Source organism: Bufo gargarizans, chromosome 4 (genome assembly GCF_014858855.1).
Source record: "Bufo gargarizans isolate SCDJY-AF-19 chromosome 4, ASM1485885v1, whole genome shotgun sequence".
Lineage (NCBI taxonomy): Eukaryota > Metazoa > Chordata > Amphibia > Anura > Bufonidae > Bufo > Bufo gargarizans.
In genome coordinates, this window is record NC_058083.1 from 105,140,030 (window position 1) to 105,159,993 (window position 19,964).

A 19,964-nucleotide genomic window follows, 5' to 3' on the forward strand; every position below is an offset into this window, starting at 1 on the left:
CAACTCAGAAATCTCAGAAAACAAGAGTATACATTAGAAGTTAACTCATTATATACTATAATAGATTATGATCAAGGGATTACAGCAATGGAGACACAATTGGAGATGATTGGTTGACTTTGTAGAACAAATCAATTTTATAGCAGAAGGAGTACGATACATATTGACGCATAACTACTTTTCGTCCTATAAGATGCACCGACCCATTAGACGCACCTAGGTTTCTGAGGAGGAAAATAAGAAAAAATATATTTTGAACCAAAAGGTGTGGATGACACTATTATGGGGGATCTGTGGATAGCACTGTTATGGGGGCATCTGTGGGTGGCACTGTTATGGGGGCATCTGTGGATGGCACTGTTATGGGGGATCATTGTGGGGGCATCTGCAGATTGCACTGTTATGAAGGCATCTGTGAATGACACATATATAGCATCTTATCTAATGTGTCATCCACAGATCCCCCATAACAATGTCTCTGCGTAGTGAATGGGGGCTGGCATCTGGTTTTGTAATGGCAGCGGGGCCCGGTGCAGTCACTGTATTCTACTACACCGGGCCCCGCTCACTGTAGTATAATCATATCTAACTTGTGGGTATTATTAAACTATTCAAATCATCTGAAATCCAGCGCTTGTACTACTTACTACTAACTTCTTGGCAGTCAGGAGGCTGGGCAGGCGCTCGCAGCGTGACTCACTACATCATGCACCTGCGCCGCCGGGCGGAGCAGGCGCGTGACGTAGTGAGCTACGCTGGTGTCAGTGTCGCTTTCCTTGTCTGTGACTTCGCTGTATCCTGGGGAGCCCACCACGGTACACGGCTTACAACTTGGCATAGTCGGCAGGATACAGCGAACGTTATGGACTGGAACGTGGCGGGAGATCATCCCCCGGCGCCATTGGTGCCGGATAAGGACCCAGCCCAGGGTGCACAGACGCAAGTCCAGCTTGCCTCCAAAAATATGGCTACCCCAGTAGGATACATCCCTGTAGGGACACTGCTGTGTCATCTGCCAAAGTATGATGGTAGAAACATGACATTGCAGTACTGGACTGAAAGGGTGCAAAGTGCGGTTAAAATGTGTAACCTGACCCCCGAACTGCGGGCCGAGGTTACGTTGGGAGCCCTAGAGGATGAAGTCAGGCGGACAGTGATGGTAAGGCCTGACTCTGAGAGAGATACTTTAGCGAAGATATTCTCCCTGCTAGAGAGAGCCCCAAGGGGGGTGTGCCAAAGTGGTACATTTACGGAGTCACTTCTTTAACCGACCCCAGCGAGAGGGCGAGACCCTGATGCAATATTCCAATGCTCTACAGGAGACGCTGAATGAGATACAACGATAAGACCCGGAGGCCATGTGCGCCTTCTGGGAGGTGGACCAGCTTCTACGAGATCAGTTTATAGTGGGGCTCTCCAATAAATTCTTACAAGATAAATTACGAGATGACCCGAACAATGGCCGATATAACATTTTACAGCGTCTACTTAGCCGCCGTAGAGAGAGATGAAAGAGCTTATACCTGTGGCAGCGAGAGTGGTGAATAACATGCATGTTACAAGGGACCGGCCGGGATCTGAAAAATCGGAGTCCTTAAAGGATGTGGTCCAGGCCCTGCGGGCAGAATTGAAAGAGCTTCTGCTGGAAGTGTCCCAGATGAAGGCAGAACTGTCCCGGCCTCCGGAAACGGTCCCCGCACCTCGTGCCACTCCACCCAAAACAACTCCGGTGAGGGGGCCAGTCAGAAGAGGGCCCCTCTGTTGGGCTTGCCGAAAGTACGGCCATATGGCCAGAGAGTGCCCAGAACAGGTAGCGTCTGAGCTGACGTTAAACTTCCGATTGCTGCATTCGCGCTTTCCAGACAGTGCGAATGCACTAATTATCCCGACACCTGCATCCTGTAGATCTTCCACCACAAGCGGCAGAAGTCTGATGAAGGCCAATGTGTGGCCGAAACGTAAAAAAATTGTACACAGCCGCAAATATCAATTAAAGTATTCCTTTTTTGCAACGCAATTGCTGGAGTTGTTATATCTTTGCTGCAGTAGCTGGGCGTCCTGCGGCGGTGCACCAGAAGTTAAGTCCTCTGCATGAAGAACGTGATCTATATGCCAGCAGACCAGTATTAGAAGCCGAGTTGGAAGGCCGAAAAGTTTGCTGCCTAGTTGATACAGGTTCAGAGTGCACCCTAATGCCTCTGGAGTTCTTCGAGAGGCACTTCGGGCATATGATGGACCTCAAAGACGGGAGCGCCATCAGCCTGATGGCTGACGATAATAGAGAAATGGATGTTCGAGGGATAGTCTGGATGCGGGTCGGACTGTTTGGGCAAGACATCGGCAAGAAAGGGGTCGTGCTGGTGGACCATTCATCCCGGAAAGGAATGGATGCGACCCTGGGCATGAATATACTGAGAGACCTAGACCATAAACTCTATGCCAAGGAAGGGCCGAAGTACTGGCAACGGGCCACCGCACACCGGCCTACCCAGAAGTTCTTACAACAAATGGTGAGGAGCTGTAGCCTGCAAAAGAGTAACCTGTCCGGACGGGCCATTGGAGACGTGAGGGTGCTACGGAGGACTCCATTGAAGATCCCACCTCGGCAGAAGCGAATATTGATGCTGCCAGTGGGGGCTGGACGATGACTGAATGGACTGGAGGTTCTGATCAAGCCAGTTTATCAAGAAGAAACGCAGATTCGCCCACTGGTAGCCCGGGCCCTCGCCGTTGTGTGCCTATACGCTGCTGTAATGTTGAGGACTGCGAATTAACCGTCCCCGCAAACACCCTGTTGGTCAAAGTTTATGTGTCCAAAGGGGGTATCGCTTGACGAAGGGGCTTCAGGCTGCAGCCGGATAGGAGATCAGCTTGGACTTATGCTGTGGAGATCCATTCAAGGGAAACCCAGACAGCGGAGTGGAACAGTCGAGTGATCATGGCCCGTATGGGGGTGGACTGCAGAACCCTGACCCTGGGGGAGCAAAAGCTGCTGGAAGACACCCTCTGGGAATTTCAGGAGGCCTTCTCAAGACATGATGAGGACTTTGGGTGTGCTACTGCCATCGAACATGAAATCCCAACTGGAAATGCTGCGCCGATCGGGGAACATTACCAGCAGATCCCACCTAAGATGTATCAGGAGGTGAAATTTATGGTGGCCAGCATGTTGGAGAACTGGGTGATCCAGGAGAGTCAAAGTCCGTGGGCTGCTCCAGTAGTCTTGGTGCGGAATAAAGACTGGAGTCTCCGGTTCTGCGTCGATTATCAGAAGCTGAATGCTCAGACCGTCCGGGATGCCTACCCCCTTCCACGGATTGAGGAGTCATTATCAGCCCTAAGCCAAGCAAATTTCTTCTCAACTCTTGACCTGGCTAGTGGGTACTGCCAGGTGCTGGTGGCCAAGAAGGACAAAGCCAAGGCGGCCTTCATTCTACCTATGGGACTCAACGAGTTCAACCGGATGCCCTTCGGCCTCTCCAATGCTCCGGGAACATTCCAGCGATTGATGGAACACTGTCTGGGGGACCTCAACTTCGAATCAGTATTGATATACCTGGATGACATAGTAGTGTTCGGGGCTTTCTTTGAAGATCACCTGCAGAAGCTGCGACAAGTCTTGGGACAGCTACGAGACCATGGGCTCAAGATCAAGCCAAAAAAATGCCTGCTGTTCCAACAGCAGATAGAGTACTTAGGACATGTGGTCACCCAGGAGGGGGTAAAACTGGCCCCCAGCAAGGTGGAGGCCTTTCAGAAGTGGCCCGGCCAAGTACACTACGGGAGGTACGGGCGTTCGTGGGACTGGCTGGCTATTACAGGAGGTTTATACCCAAATTTGCTCATCTGGTGGGCCCGTTAAATGAGTTGCTAAGAGGCACGGCTGGGGGCCCGAAGAAACGCCCCGTCAACAAGAGGCCTTAGAAGCGGTGAAAGAGGCGCTCACCAATGCCCCGATCCTGGCTTAAACGCGGTTTGATACCCCATTTCTGCTGTATACTTATGGAAGCCTACATGGTCTGGGGGCCATATTCTCCCAAGTCCAGGATGGACAGGAGAGAGTCATCGCCTATGGGAGCTGGTCCGGAAGAGAGTCAGAATGCAACCCTGATAACTATAGCTCCTTTAAACTGGAACTACTGGCACTGGTGTGGGCCATGACCAAAAGGTTTGCAGAATACCTGACTGGTGCAGAAGTGACCGTGATGACAGACAACAACCCGTTGGCACACCTGGAGAATGCCAAGCTCGGTGCACTCGAGCAAAGATGGTTGGCCGGCCTCTCTAAGTTCCAATACCGCATCAAGTTCCGGTCCGGTAGGGAGAACGGCAACGCCGATGCACTCTCTCGAGTTCCAGTATGACAGTCGACTCAGAGAGCTGATGAGGAGTTAGAGGATACTGAAACTCCTGACCTTGGTCGCTTACCTCTGTTCCCGGATGTGGCACATTCAAGTAGGGTGGAGTCTGGAATGACGCTGGTGCTGGGAAAAATGTTGACTGATTGGGAGAGAGTCCAGAATAGCTGTCGGGATTTGTGGAAAGTGAAAGAATGGGTTCGGAGCAAGATCTGGCCTCGGCCCGAAGAACATTCCCATCTGACCCCAGACTGTCAGAAGTTGTTAAGGCAGTGGGACAAGCTGACAATTACCCAGGGCCTGCTGTGCCGGATCACATACTTACAGTCAGAGCTGTAGTACCGGCAACAGATTGTCATTCCCATGTCGTTGGGACCGGAGGCCGCTAGGGAAGCTCATGAAAAGGGAGCTCATTTTGGGAGCGACAAAACATTCAAGTGGCTCCAACGGCTGGTATACTGTCCAGATCTAGCCGACATTGTGGCCGTGGCATGTCTTAAGTGTCGATCCTGTGGGTTGAGTACTGAACAGCGGGCTCCTGTGCAGACCATCCGCACCTCAGTGCCCCTAGAACTTCTAATGATCGATTATGTACAGATTGGGTACTCTACCTCGGGACACTCGTACTGTATAGTCATGACAGATCACTTTACCAAGTATGCGGTGGCTGTGCCCACCTGAGACCAAACCGCAGAGTCGCCTACTGAAGCTGTCTGTAAACACTTTATACAAGTGTTCGGGTGTCCACGGAGGATACATTCTGACCAGGGAGAATGCTTTCAGGTTACTCTAATGAATGAACTGTACCAACTGTATAGTATTGAACGCTCCCACACCACTCCATATCACCCACAAGGAAACGGGGCGTGCGAACGCTTCAATCGCACCTTGCTTCAGATGCTGCAGACTCTGGAAGACAGTCAAAAAGCCCAGTGGCCCGCGTACCTACCTGAGTTGATGTGGGCCTATAACAACAGAGTACACAGTACCACTGGATACTCTTCACATATGCTCAAGTTTGGACGAGCCGGACAGGAGATTGAAGATCTCCACATGCCCAGCCCGATGGAGCCCCCACGAGAAGTACCACCGCATGGGTGCAGGAGCATCGCCGCCGGCTGAGAGCAGTCCACAAGGTTGTTGGGGAGTGCCTGGGACAGGTGATACACCCTAACCCAAGACCACTGCAGAAAGATGGGTATGTCCATCGGGTGATGGTCAAAGGCAAACGGCCGTCTGGAAAGTTGGATGGACAGTGGGAGGCAGTTCCATACACTGTGAAGAGAAGGGTAGACCCCGTTATTCCGGTCTATGAGTTAGAGCCAGTAGGGACAGGGCGACAGTCATGGAACTTACACCGTAATATGTAGAGACGTTGCAATTTTGATGAGCCGGTGTGTGTGTGGAGGGGGTGCCTCCTCATGCTCCGAGTATGGAGGAAAGTCCCTCAGATGAGGAAGAGGAGGAATGGTGGGTTGTCCCTGTCCAGGTGTCCACAGAGGTTCTGTCTGTGACAGGTTTGCCACCAAGGTGCAATGCTGAACAGTCAACAGATCATCTCTTGTCAAATATGCCTGATGTCCCCAGTACTTCTGAAACCTTCAATCTGAGAAGGTCAGCAAGGCCTAATGCTGGTGTGCCTCCACAGCGCTATGCCCAGGAAGAGTTTGTATGAGGAGAGTTGCCAAGCACGACAACTTCGAGTGGGGTGGCATGTGAGATTGTGGAAAAACTTTGCCTATATAATGTTTATGTTTAAATTGTATTGGAGCTGTCATTTTGCATTCCGGGCACCCAGAGACCACTGTCTTGCAGCACAGTCAGCACACTCTGGGATCTGCATATGCAAAGAAGATGATGACTCATGCTTAGGGATGAGCGAACCCGAACTGTATAGTTCGGGTTCGTACCGAATTTTGGGGTGTCCGTGACACGGACCCGAACCCGAACATTTTCATAAAAGTCCGGGTTCGGGTTCGGTGTTCGTCGCTTTCTTGGCACTTTTTGAAAGGCTGCAAAGCAGCCAATCAACAAGCGTCATACTACTTGCCCCAAGAGGCCGTCACAGCCATGCCTACTATTGGCATGGCTGTGAATGGCCAGTGCAGCATGTGACCCAGCCTCTATTTAAGCTGGAGTCACGTAGCGCCGCACGTCACTCTGCTCTGATCAGTGTAGGGAGAGGTTGCAGCTGCGATGTTAGGGCGAGATTAGGCAGTGATTAACTCCTCCAAAAGACTTCATTCAGAGATCGATCTGCAGCTGTGGATGATTGAACTGCTGCTATTCAATTGCTCACTGTTTTTAGGCTGCCCTGTCTTGTGGTGCGTCAGCACAAGCTGCCACCAAGTGCATTTAACCCTCAATAGTGTGGTTATTTTTTGGCTATATCCTACATCAGGGTGAAGCAGTCACACCAACTGCATTTAACCATCAATAGTGTGTTTATTTTTTGGCCATATACTACATCAGGGGCAAGCTGTCACCAAGTGCATTTAACCCTCAATAGTGTGGTTGTTTTTTGGCTATATCCTACATCAGGGTGAAGCTGTCACACCAAGTGCATTTAACCATCAATAGTGTGTTTATTTTTTGGCCATATACTACATCAGGGGCAAGCTGAGCCTGTCACCAAGTGCATTTAACCCTCAATAGTGTGGTTGTTTTTTGGCTATATCCTACATCAGGGTGAAGCTGTCACACAAAGTGCATTTAACCATCAATAGTGTGGCTATTTTTTGGCTATATCCTACATCAGGGTCAAGCTGTCACACCAAGTGCATTTAACCATCAATAGTGTGGTTATTTTTTGGCCATATCCCAGTCTAATTCTGTCTGTAAACGTATACCTGTCATCCAGCGCCTAAATAATAGGCCTCAAATTTATAGTCAGCTAAATCTGTGGTTATTGCTGTAGCTGGGCAAGTTATTTAGTGTCCGTCAAAGCACAGTTTTTTTTCTGGGTTGAAATAAAATTCCCAATTTAGCAATTGTCTAAATTAGTGGTTTCTGCTGTATCAGGCCTACTTTAAATTTATCCCTAAAAGGGTATATTAGATTCAAGGTGCAGATAAGGTCATTCTCAATAACTTCACACACACGCTACTGTGCATATCCCAGTCTAATTCTGTCTGTAAACGTATACCTGTCACCCAGCGCCTAAATAATAGGCCTCAAATTTATATTCATCCAAATCTGTCATTATTGCTGTAGCTGGTCAAGTTATTTAGTGTACGTCAAAGCACAGTTTTTGTTCTGGGTTGAAATACAATTCCCAAATTTGCAATTTCCTAATTTAGTGGTTTCTGCTGTATCAGACCTACTTTAAATCTATCCCTAAAAGGGTATATAAGATTCAAGGTGCACATAGGGTCATTCTCAATAACTTCACACACACGCTATTGTGCATATCCCAGTCTAATTCTGTCTGTAAACGTATACCTGTCACCCAGCGCCTAAATAATAGGCCTCAAATTTATAGTCAGCTAAATCTGTGGTTACTGCAGTGCCTGTATTAGTGTAATACGGTACCTAAATAGATAGCCAGATAGTGTTAGGTGTCTGTAAAAAAAGGCCTGAATTTGAATTCGATACATTGGGCCAAATAATATTTTTGTTGTTGTGGTAAACGATAACAATGAGGAAAACATCTAGTAAAGGACGCGGACATGGTCGTGGTGGTGTTAGTGGACCCTCTGGTTCTGGGAGAGGACGTGGCCGTTCTGCCACAGCCACAGGTCCTAGTGTACCAACTACCTCAGGTCCCAGTAGCCGCCATAATTTACAGCGATATTTGGTGGGGCCCAATGCCGTTCTAAGGATGGTAAGGCCTGAGCAGGTACAGGCATTAGTCAATTGGGTGGCCGACAGTGGATCCAGCACGTTCACATTATCTCCAACCCAGTCTTCTGCAGAAAGCGCACAGATGGCGCCTGAAAACCAAGCCCATCAGTCTGTCACATCACCCCCATGCATACCAGGGAAACTGTCTGAGCCTCAAGTTATGCAGCAGTCTCTTATGCTGTTTGAAGACTCCGCTGGCAGGGTTTCCCAAGGGCATCCACCTAGCCCTTCCCCAGCGGTGGAAGACATAGAATGCACTGACGAACAACCACTTATGTTTCCTGATGATGAGGACATGGGAATACCACCTCAGCATGTCTCTGATGATGACGAAACACAGGTGCCAACTGCTGCGTCTTTCTGCAGTGTGCAGACTGAACAGGAGGTCAGGGATCAAGACTGGGTGGAAGACGATGCAGGGGACGATGAGGTCCTAGACCCCACATGGAATGAAGGTCGTGCCACTGACTTTCACAGTTCGGAGGAAGAGGCAGTGGTGAGACCGAGCCAATAGCGTAGCAAAAGAGGGAGCAGTGGGCAAAAGCAGAACACCCGCTTCGAAGAGCCTGCTACTGACCGCCGCCATCTGGGACCAAGCACCCCAAAGGCAGCTTCAAGGAGTTCCCTGGCATGGCACTCCTTCAAGCAATGTGCTGACGACAAGAACCGAGTGGTTTGCACACTGTGCCATCAGAGCCTGAAGCGAGGCATTAACGTTCTGAACCTTAGCACAACCTGCATGACCAGGCACCTGCATGCAAAGCATGAACTGCAGTGGAGTAAACACCTTAAAAACAAGGAAGTCACTCAGGCTCCCCCTACTACCTCTTCTGCTGCTGCCGTCTCAGCCTCTTCTGCTGCTGCCGCCTCGGCCTCTTCTGCTGCTGCCGCCTCGGCCTCTTCCTCCGCCTCTGGAGGAACGTTGGCACCTGCCGCCCAGCAAACAGGGGATGTACCACCAACACCACCACCTCCGTCAACAAGCATCTCAACCATGTCACACGGCAGCGTTCAGCTCTCCAGCTCACAAACATTTGAGAGAAAGCGTAAATTCCCACCTAGCCACCCTCGATCCCTGGCCCTGAATGCCAGCATTTCTAAACTACTGGCCTATGAAATGCTGTCATTTAGGCTGGTGGACACAGATAGCTTAAACAGCTCATGTCGCTTGCTGTCCCACAGTATGTTGTTCCCAGCCGGCACTACTTCTCCAAGAGAGCCGTGCCTTCCCTGCACAACCAAGTATCCGATAAAATCAAGTGTGCACTGCGCAACGCCATCTGTGGCAAGGTCCACCTAACCACAGATACGTGGACCAGTAAGCACGGCCAGGGACGCTATATCTCCCTAACTGCACACTGGGTAAATGTAGTGGCAGCTGGGCCCCAGGCGGAGAGGATCGCAGGGCAACATTCTTTGCCTCCTGTTGCCACCTCCTCCTACTCAGCTTCCTCCTCCTCTTCTTCCACCTACTCATCCAGTCAGCCACACACCTTCACCACCAACTTCAGCACAGCCCGGGGTAAACCTCAGCAGGCCATTCTGAAACTCATATCTTTGGGGGACAGGCCCCACACCGCACAGGAGTTGTGGCAGGGTATAGAACAACAGACCGACGAGTGGTTGCTGCCGGTGAGCCTCAAGCCCAGCCTGGTGGTGTGCGATAATGGGCGAAATCTCGTTGCAGCTCTGGGACTAGCCGGTTTGATGCACATCCCTTGCTTGGCGCATGTGCTGAATTTGGTGGTGCAGAAGTTCATTCACAACTACCCCGACATGTCAGAGCTGCTGCATAAAGTGCGGGCCGTCTGTTCGCGCTTCCGGCGTTCACATCCTGCTGCTGCTCGCCTGTCTGCGCTACAGTGTAACTTCGGCCTTCCCGCTCACCGCCTCATATGCGACATGCCCACCAGGTGGAACTCCACCTTGCACATGCTGGACAGACTGTGCGAGCAGCAGCAGGCCATAGTGGAGTTTCAGCTGCAGCACGCACGGGTCAGTCGCACTGCGGAACAGCACCACTTCACCACCAATGACTGGGCCTCCATGCGAGACCTGTGTGCCCTGTTGCACTGTTTTGAGTACTCCACCAACATGGCCAGTGGCGATGACGCCGTTATCAGCGTTACAATACCACTTCTATGTCTCCTTGAGAAAACACTTAGGGCGATGATGGAAGAGGAGGTGGCCCAGGAGGAGGAGGAGGAGGAAGAGGGGTCATTTTTAGCACTTTCAGGCCAGTCTCTTCGAAGTGACTCAGAGGGAGTTTTTTTGCAACAGCAGAGGCCAGGTACAAATGTGGCCAGCCAGGGCCCACTACTGGAGGACGAGGAGGACGAGGATGAGGAGGAGGTGGAGGAGGATGAGGATGAAGCATGGTCACAGCGGGGTGGCACCCAACGCAGCTCGGGCCCATCACTGGTGCGTGGCTGGGGGGAAATCCAGGACGATGACGATACGCCTCCCACAGAGGACAGCTTGTCCTTACCCCTGGGCAGCCTGGCACACATGAGCGACTACATGCTGCAGTGCCTGCGCAACGACAGCAGAGTTGCCCACATTTTAACGTGTGCGGACTACTGGGTTGCCACCCTGCTGGATCCACGGTACAAAGACAATGTGCCCACCTTACTTCCTGCACTGGAGCGTGATAGGAAGATGCGCGAGTACAAGCGCACGTTGGTAGACTCGCTACTGAGAGCATTCCCAAATGTCACAGGGGAACAAGTGGAAGCCCAAGGCCAAGGCAGAGGAGGAGCAAGAGGTCGCCAAGGCAGCTGTGTCACGGCCAGCTCCTCTGAGGGCAGGGTTAGCATGGCAGAGATGTGGAAAACTTTTGTCAACACGCCACAGCTAACTGCACCACCACCTGATACGCAACGTGTTAGCAGGAGGCAACATTTCACTAACATGGTGGAACAGTACGTGTGCACACCCCTCCACATACTGACTGATGGTTCGGCCCCATTCAACTTCTGGGTCTCTAAATTGTCCACGTGGCCAGAGCTAGCCTTTTATGCCTTGGAGGTGCTGGCCTGCCCGGCGGCCAGCGTTTTGTCTGAACGTGTATTCAGCACGGAAGGGGGCGTCATTACAGACAAACGCAGCTGCCTGTCTACAGCCAATGTGGACAAGCTGACGTTCATAAAAATGAACCAGGCATGGATCCCACAGGACCTGTCCATCCCTTGTGCAGATTAGACATTAACTACCTCCCCTTAACCATATATTATTGTACTTCAGGGCACTTCCTCATTCAATCCTATTTTTATTTTCATTTTACCATTATATTGCGAGGCTACCCAAAGTTGAATGAACCTCTCCTCTGTCTGGGTGCCGGGGCCTAAATATATGCCAATGGACTGTTCCAATGTTGGGTGACGTGAAGCATGATTCTCTGCTATGACATGCAGACTGATTCTCTGCTGACATGAAGCCAGATTCTCTGTTACGGGACCTCTCTCCTCTGCCTGGGTTCCTGGGCCTAAATATATGACAATGGACTGTTACAGTGGCGGCTGACGTGATGCCTGATTCTCTGCTATGACATGCAGACTGATTCTCTGCTGACATGAAGCCAGATTCTCTGTTAAGGGACCTCTCTCCTATTGATATTGGTTAATTTTTATTTATTTTATTTTTATTTTTATTCATTTCCCTATCCACATTTGTTTGCAGGGGATTTACCTACATGTTGCTGCCTTTTGCAGCCCTCTAGCTCTTTCCTGGGCTGTTTTACAGCCTTTTTAGTGCCGAAAAGTTCGGGTCCCCATTGACTTCAATGGGGTTCGGGTTCGGGACGAAGTTCGGGTCGGGTTCGGATCCCGAACCCAAACATTTTCGGGAAGTTCGGCCGAACTTCTCGAACCCGAACATCCAGGTGTTCGCTCAACTCTACTCATGCTAGCTGCTTCTGAAAACCAGGAAGTCTGAGCTGATCTGACATGGTGGAAGGATTGTGCTGTGAGGGACTGAATCCGATTCCATCCTGGCTTGCGGATGTCCGGCAGTTAATAGACACTCAAAGGAAGGAGAGCATCTGTTGTCCCCTTTCTGTATCCAGCTCTTTGAAAGAGAGGTTGTCCCAGAAAGACCACTTCCAGTGTATGGACAGAAAGCCTTATCATCAAGCAGGGCCGCATGGTTGCTGACTGCTTGGTGGCCATCCCGGGTAAGCGGAATCCTAGGGCCCAGAACGGAAGCAGGTCAGTACACCTGATTACCAATTGTACTTTACTGTACTGGCGCCTAAAGTAACAGAGACTAGCCCTGTATTAGCTAGTTAGATAAGGTTATAGCTTTGTTAGGCCTTACTGTACTGGACTGCAGCGCAGTAATTGACTTGCAGGCTCTGCTGCGTCTGCCACCGGTTAGGTGTGTTCTCTATAGCAGCACAGTACGACTTGTAGGCTCTGCTGTGTGCGACCAACGGGCTAGGCCTGTCCCTCGACAGGGACGGTGACTGTGGGCCTGGGGTATTACTAATACTTTTTGTACTTGTGTTATTACTGTTTCCAAAGTAAAATTTCTGTTCTTGCATATAAAGCTGGTGTCAGTGTCGCTTTCCTTGTCTGTGACTTCGCTGTATCCTGGGGAGCCCACCCCAGTACACAGCTTACATAGGCAACAGAACCTTCAGCGTTATTTTGTAGGGCCGAATGCGGCTCTACGAATAGTGAGGCCAGAACAAGTACAGGCGATAGTGGATTGGGTGGCTGACAGTGCCTCCAGTTCCTTCACATTGTCTCCCACCCAGTCTCCTGCTGAAAGTTCAGAGTTGGCACCTGCAGCCCATGTCCATCAGTCTTTCACCTCACCCTCTTGCAAATCAGCCAAGCAGTCTGAGCCCCGAATCATGCAGCAGTCTCTTCTGCTTTTTGATGACTCTGCTAGCAGGGTTTCCCAGGGCCATCCACATAACTCTGCCCCAGAAGTGGAAGAGATTGAGTGCACCGATGCCCAACCACTTATGTTTCAGGATGAGTACATGGGAGGACCACCGCAGCACGTCTCGGATGATGACAAAACACAGGTGCCAACTGCTGCGGCTTTCTGCAGTCTGCAGACTGACGAGGAGGGCAGGGGTAAAGAGTGGGTGGAATATGATGTGGAGGATGATGAGGTACTAGACCCCACATGGAATCAAGGTCATGCGAGTGACCTGTCTAGTTCGGAGGAAGAGGCGGTGGTCGCACCTAGGCGCCAGCACAGCAAAAGAGGGAGCAGGGTGCAAAAGCGTCTGTTACATTCTTGGATGACATTTTACAATTTTTGCCATGAATAAACCTCTGCTTTGCATAGTTTACAGGGACCGAAATTTTAAAAAATCGTCTGTTCCTTTGGTGGGTGACATTAACCCATTTTTGCTGATGAAAAACCCCTGCTCTGCATAGGTGACAGGGACTTAAATTTCAAAAATTTGTCTTTAATTGACGCTCGCCCCCTGCTTTCATTCGATCCTTCCGCTTTAATAACTTGTCCCACATTTTCGCTGTATCACATTTCAGCCATTGACCTCCCTTGGATGTGATATCCCTTTCTCACACTACCTCTCCGGCGTGGAATCCTGATTCCCCGCTACCCGTGATCACCATGGTAGGTGCAAAAAAAAAAACAAAGAAAGTTAATAGAGAAGATATCCAATAGGATCGTGGACGTCACAGGGACGTGTGATCAGGCAGAAGTTATCTAGAGTCAACAAAGCAGCAGCAGGGCCTCTCCTATCTAACGTTTCCAAATCCAAAATACCCCAGTGGCATTGCCTGTAATTTTTTATTAATCATTCCAATAACAGGGCATCTTAAGAGTCCTGTATTGCTATTTATCGTCACTACCTCCCTGAGTCGGGAGTGGGTAATTGCCGCCCCCCCCACCTTCTTTTCTTGGAAGCTTCTGCTTCAATAATTTGTCCCACAATTCCGCTCAATCACATTTAACTTCATCCATTGACCTCCCTTGGATGTGGTATCCCTTTCTCATACTCGCTTTCCGGCATTGAACCCTGATTCCCCGTTACCCGTGATCACAATGGTAGGCGCATAAAAGAACATCCAAAGTTGATAGAGAAGATATCCAATTGGATCGTGGACATCACGGGGACATACGACATGGTGGAGCAGTGTGTGTGCACACGCCTACATGTACTGGCTGATGGGTCTGCCCTTTCAATTTCTGGGTCTCCAAATTGGGCACATGGCCTGTGCTTGCCCTTTACACCTTGGAGGTGCTGGCCTGCCCTGCAGCCGGTGTATTGTCTGAGGGGGTTATCACAGACAAGCACAGCCGCCTGTCCACAGCCAATGTGGACAAGCTCACGTTCGGTAAAATGAACCAGGCAGGGATCCCACAGGACTTGTCCGTACCTTGTGCAGAATAGACATGATAACCGGCCTCACTCACATTTTTTATATTTCTCAATGTTTTGAGGTCTACCCAAATTTGAACAAAAAGAATAAAAATGAAAACCAAAAACCAGTGTTGGCTACCTGATCCTCCTCCACCGCCGCTTCCACCTACACCCCCACATCCACCGCCTCCTCAACCTCCTACTCCATATGGACCTCCTCCTCCTAGATGAAGATAATTTTTTATTTTAATTGCAGAGCACTTGCCATGCTCTTAACCACATTTTGCTGCCATTTGCAGCCCTCTAGCCCTTTCCATTACTTTTCTAGAGTCATTTTAGTGCTCCATTGTTCGGGTCCCCATTGACTCCAATGGGGTTCAGGTTCGGGGTCAAGTTCGGTTCCCGAACTCAAACTTTTTTGTAAAGTTCTGCCGAACCTGTCGAACCCGAACATCCAGGTGTCCGCTCAACTCTAGTAGGTAGAAGATCCTGTGTGTATCAACAGTGTCATTGTACAGTTGGGACTTGTAGTCCTACACATACAACATGCTGCTGAGTCTCCCATCAGGCAGACATGTCACTCAGGGCAGCACTTATAGTCACTCCCTTTGCAGAGCAGGGATTGTTGTTATTTCAGGTAAACAAAGGGCCAGAAGAGAACCAGGGAAATGAGAAAATATAATTTTAGGGTACTTTCACACTTGCGGCAGAGGATTCCGGCAGGCAGTTGCGTCACCGGAACTGCCCGCCGGATCCGGCAATCCGAACACAAACTGATGGCATTTGTCAGACGGATCCGGATGCGGATCCGTCTGACAAATGCATTGAAATACCAGATCCGTCTCTCCGGGGTCATCCGGAAAAAGGGATCTGGTATATATATATTTTTTGCATTTTTAAAGATCTGCGCATGCGCAGACCGGAAAGCCGGATCCGTTTTGCCAGAATACTTAATGCCGGATTTACACTTCAATGTAAATTAATGCCAGATCCGGCATTCCGACAAGTGTTCAGTATTTTGGCCGGAGAAAAAACTGTAGCATGCTGCGGTATTTTCTCCGTCCAAAAAAACGGAAGGGACTGAACTGATGCATCCTGAACAAAAAGCTCTCCATTCAGAATGCATAAGGCTAAATCTGATCAGTTTTTTTTCTGGTATTGAGCTTGTGACGGAACTCAATACCGGAAAACAAAAACACTAGTGTTTACCTAAAACTTGCTGCTCAGTTATATATTGCTGCCCATTAGATTTACAGAGCTACATTTATTTTTTTTCGGAACTCGGACAACCCCTTTAACTTTGACCTTCACAGCAGCCCGCCCCTTTATCAGTGAGTTTCACATATGGCTGTATTGGATATAAACCGTACAGTAAGGTGCATGCAAAGAATCCTTTATACGATGGGTATTTTAAATGTCCAGTCTCTATTTATAGAAAAGTAACAATATATAATATACTAGAAGAAGGACCCGGCTTCGCACTAGTATATTTCATCTATTTAATTTCATGTTTCTGTGTGTCGTTAAAAGATATCGACAGTATCCTCTATAACAGTGACATCAACAGTACCTTCCCTTTTAACATTGACCTCCACAGTGCCTGCCCCTTTAACAGTGATCTCCACAGTGCCCACCCCTTTAACAGTGACCTCCACAGTGGCCGCCCCTTTAACAAGGACCTCCACAGTGGCCCCCCTTTAACATTGACCTCCACAGTGCCCGCCCCTTTAACAGTTACCTCCACAGTGCCCGCCCTTTTAACAGTGATCGCATCTTTAACAGTGACCTACACAGTGCCTGCCCCTTTAACAGTGACCTCCGCAGTGCCCGCCCCATTTACATTGACCTCCACAGTGCCCACCCCTTTAACAGGAATCTCCACAGTGCACGCCCCTTTAACAGTGACCTCCACAGTGGCCCCATTTTTAACATTGACCTCCACAGTTGGCTCTCCTTTAACAGTGACCTCCACAGTGCTTGCCACTTTAATAGTGATCTCCACAGTGCCTGCCCCTTTACCAGTGACCTCCACAGTGCCCGCCCCTTTAGCAGTGACATCCACAGTTCCTGGCCCTTTAACAGTGACCTCCACAGTGCCTTCCCTTTTAACAGTGACCGCATCTTTAACAGTGACCTGCACATTGCCTGCCCCTTTAACAGTGACCTCCACAGTGCCCACCCCTTTAGCAGTGACCTCCACAGTGTCCGCCCCTTTAGCAGTGACCTCCACAGTGCACGCCCCTTTAACAGTGACCTCCACAGTGTCTGCCCCTTTAACAGTGAGCTTTACAGTGTCGACCCCTTTAACAGTGACCTCCACATTGCCCGCACCTTTAATAGTGCCCGCCCCTTTAACAGTGCCCGCCCATTTAATAGTGACCTCCACAGTATTATCCCCTTTAACAGTGACCTCCACAATGCCCGCCCCTTTAACATTGACCGCCCCTTTAACACTGACCGCATCTTAAACAGTGACCTGCACAGTGACCGCCCATTTAACAGTGACCTCCACAGTGCCCGGCCCTTTAACATTGACCTCCACAGTGCCCACCCCTTTAACAGTGATCTCCACATTGACCACCCCTTTAACAGTGGCCTCCACAGTGGCCACTCCTTTAACAGTGACCTGCACAGTGCCTGCCCCTTTAACAGTGACTGCCACAGTGCCCGCCCCTTTAACAGTGACCTGCACAGTGCCTGCCCCTTTAACAGTGACCTCCACAGTGCCCACCCCTTTAATAGTGACCACATCTTGAACAGTGACCTGCACAGTGCCTGCCCCTTTAACAGTGACTGCCACAGTGCCCGCCCCTTTAACAGTGACCACCACAGTGCCCGCCCCTTTAACATTTACCTCCACAGTGCCCGCCCCTTTAACAGTGACCGCATCTTTAACAGTAACCTGCACAGTGCCCGCTCCTTTAACAGTTACCTCCACAGTGCCCGCCCCTTTACCAGTGACCTCCACAGTGCCTGCCCCTTTAACAGTGACCTCCACAGTGTCTGCCTCTTTAACAGTGACCTCCGCAGTGTCTGCCCCTTTAACAGTGACCTCCACTATGCCCGCCCTTTTAACAGTGACCTCCACAGTGCCCGCCCCTTTAACATTGACCACCCCTTTAAAAGTGACCTTCATAGTGGCCGCCCCTTTAACAGTGACCTCTACAGTGCCCACCCCTTTAACAGTGAACTCCACAGCCCCCGTCCATTTAATAGTGGCCCCTGCCCCCCATGTATATAGCAGTGTAGTTGTGCTGTCATATGACTGAATATTTAAGGACATGTGAACTGCTAAAAACCTGTGATCAGTTGTTATGGCAATGTGGAGTAGGACCTACGACCTTCTGTTGGCTCTTAAGGGACATGTGACAGTGTAAATGGCAGTTTGGATTTAAGTGAAAGGCTTGCTGGCTTCTATTGGCTAATGCAGGTCATTTTTTGGGAATATCTCAGGAGCAGTACGTCCTAGAGAGCTGAGACCCGATCTAAAACCTTCCCGGACACCTGGTGTACCTGTGTGCCAAATTTGGTGCAGATATGTCCAGTCGTTGGGTCGCGCATAAAGAACGTACAGACAGACAGACAGAGACTCATATATATATATATATATATATATATATATATAGTACAGACCAAAAGTTTGGACACACCTTCTCATTCAAAGAGTTTTCTTTATTTTCATGACTATGAAAATTGTAGATTCACACTGAAGGCATCAAAACTATGAATTAACACATGTGGAATTATATACATAACAAAAAAGTGTGAAACAACTGAAAATATGTCATATTCTAGGTTCTTCAAAGTAGCCACCTTTTGCTTTGATTACTGCTTTGCACACTCTTGGCATTCTCTTGATGAGCTTTAAGAGGTAGTCACCTGAAATGGTTTTCACTTCACAGGTGTGCTGTGTCAGGTTTAATAGGTGGGATTTCTTGCCTTATAAATGGGGTTGGGACCATCAGTTGCGTTGTGGAGAAGTCAGGTGGATACACAGCTGATAGTCCTGCTGAATAGACTGTTAGAATTCGTATTATGGCAAGAAAAAAGCAGCTAAGTAAAGAAAAACGAGTGGCCATCATTACATTAAGAAATGAAGGTCAGTCAGTCTGAAAAATTGGGAAAACTTTGAAAGTGTCCCCAAGTGCAGTCACAAAAACCATCAAGCGCTACAAAGAAACTGGCTCACATGCGGACCGCCCCAGGAAAGGAAGACCAAGAGTCACCTCTGCTGCGGAGGATAAGTTCATCCGAGTCACCAGCCTCAAAAATCGCAGCAGCAGTTAACAGCAGCTCAGATTAGAGACCAGGTCAATGCCACACAGAGTTCTAGCAGCAGACACATCTCTAGAACAACTGTTAAGAGGAGCCTGTGTGAATCAGGCCTTCATGGTAGAATATCTGCTAGGAAACCACTGCTAAAGACAGGCAACAAGCAGAAGAGACTTGTTTGGGCTAAAGAACACAAGGAATGGACATTAGACCAGTGGAAATCTGTGCTTTGGTCTGATGAGTCCAAATTTGAGATCTTTGCTTCCAACCACCGTGTCTTTGTGCGATGCAGAAAAGGTGAACGGATAGACTCTACATGCCTGGTTCCCACCGTGAAGCATGGAGGAGGAGGTGTGATGGTGTGGGGGTGCTTTGCTGGTGACACTGTTGGGGATTTATTCAAAATTGAAGGCATACTGAACCAGCATGGCTACCACAGCATCTTGCAGCGGCATGTTATTCCATCCGGTTGGCATTTAGTTGGACCATCTTTTATTTTTCAACAGGACAATGACCCAAACACACCTCCAGGCTGAGTAAGGGCTATTTGACCATGAAGGAGAGTGATGGGGTGCTGCCCCAGATGACCTGGCCTCCACAGTCACCGGACCAGAACCCAATCGAGCAGAGTGAAGGTAAAAGGGCCAACAAGTACTAAGCATCTCTGGGAACTCCTTCAAGACTGTTGGAAGACCATTTCAGGTGACTACCTCTTGAAGCTCATCAGGAGAATGCCAAGAGTGTGCAATGCAGTAATCAAAGCAAAAGGTGGCTACTTTGAAGAACCTAGAATATGACATATTTTCAGTTGTTTCACACTTTTTTGTTATGTATATAATTCCACATGTGTTAATTCATAGTTTTAATGCCTTCAGTGTGAATCTACAATTTTCATAGTCATGAAAATAAAGAAAACTCTTTGAATGAGAAGGTGTGTCCAAACTTTTGGTCTGTACTGTATATATATATATATATATATATATATATATATATATATGATAGAGACTAAATAGAGACTGGACGTTTAAAATACCCTTTGTATAATTCTTTGCATGCACCTTACTGTACTGTTTATATCCAATACACCCAATGCAGAAACCTGGAAAACTATGCACTTAGATTTTTCAATGCAAGTGTTAACCATT

The 19,964-nt window shown here is 49.1% G+C and overlaps 1 protein-coding gene across 4 annotated transcripts in view; it reads right to left on the reverse strand.

The window, feature by feature from the left end:
• The window catches only part of LOC122935669 (beta-galactoside alpha-2,6-sialyltransferase 1-like), a 418,780-nt gene that overhangs the window by 282,872 nt on the left and 115,944 nt on the right, over positions 1-19,964 (reverse strand). The window lies entirely within an intron of this gene.